Source organism: Bison bison, unplaced genomic scaffold, assembly GCF_000754665.1.
Source record: "Bison bison bison isolate TAMUID 2011002044 unplaced genomic scaffold, Bison_UMD1.0 scf7180017864030, whole genome shotgun sequence".
NCBI classification, from domain to species: domain Eukaryota; kingdom Metazoa; phylum Chordata; class Mammalia; order Artiodactyla; family Bovidae; genus Bison; species Bison bison.
Window position 1 is genome coordinate 1,170,696 of NW_011494602.1, and position 1,435 is coordinate 1,172,130.

The window sequence follows — 1,435 nt, forward strand, 5'->3', positions numbered from 1 at the left end:
TAGGTTGAAGAAAAGATTGGATGGAGCAAGACAGGCCTGGTGGAAGCTGGGGGCCTACTATCATGCTTGCAGCAACATCCATGAGTGTGGTTTCTCTACTGGCATTGTCCAGGATCAAAGCTCAGCCTTACTGCATGCCTGCAGCATAAGAATCATGACCCTAGGGTCAGTTTTCTTATCCATAAAAGGGCTATAGTTTTAGCATCACATAATTTCATAATGCTGGAGGAAAGACCCCAAACTAGATTAATCTGGGATCTGACATATTAATTTCTATTTTCCTTTAATATATCATCATAACATTCAAAAAAGAAAAAAAAAAAACAGTTCAATTTTTTAAGACCAAATCAGCCATTAAAATGGCTTGTAACATAATGATGTTTATATGAACATATGTAATATTTTGTGCCAAAGAAAAGACTGGGCATTCTTCAAACATTTCAGTTTTCTGTATTATGCAGACATCTTGCAGGACTATCCAATAGAAAAGTGGATCTTGGATCTTCATATCAGTTCAGTCAGTTCAGTTCAGTCGCCCAGTCGTGTCTGACTTTTTGCGACCCCATGAATCACAGCACGCCAGGCCTCCCTGTCCACCACCAACTCCCAGAGTTCACTCAGACTCACGTCCATCGAGTCAGTGATGCCATCCGGCCATCTCATCCTCTGTTGTCCCCTTTTCCTCCTGCCCCCAATCCCTCCCAGCATCAGAGTCTTTTCCAATGAGTCAACTCTTCCCATGAGGTGGCCAAAGTATTAGAGTTTCAGCTTCAGCATCAGGTCCTTCCAATGAACACCCAGGACTGATCTCCTTCAGAATGGACTGGTTGGATCTCCTTGCAGTCCAAGGGACTCTCAAGAGTCTTCTCCAACACCACCATTCAAAAGCATCAATTCTTCAGCACTCAGCTTTCTTCATAGTCCAACTCTCACATCCATACATGACCACTGGAAAAACCATAGCCTTGACTAGATGGACCTTTGTTGCAAAAGTAATATCTCTGCTTTTGAATTTGCTATCTAGGTTGGTCATAACTTTCCTTCCAAGGAGTAAGCGTCTTTTAATTTCGTAGCTGCGATCCGATTTCTCATGAAGTGATGGGACCAGATGCCATGATCTTAGTTTTCTGAATGTTCAGCTTTAAACCAACTTTTTCACTCTCCTCTTAGTTCCTCTTCACTTTCTGCAATAAGGGTGGTGTCATCTGCATATCTGAGGTTAGTGATATTTCTCCCAGCAATCTTGATTCCAGCTTGTGCTTCTTCCAGCCTAGCATTTCTCATGATGTACTCTGCATAGAAGTTAAATAAGCAGGGTGACAATATACAGCCTTGATATACTCCTTTTCCTATTTGGAACCAGTCTGTTGTTCCATGTCCAGTTCTAACGGTTGCTTCCTGACCTGCATACAAATTTCTCAAGAGGCAGGTCAGG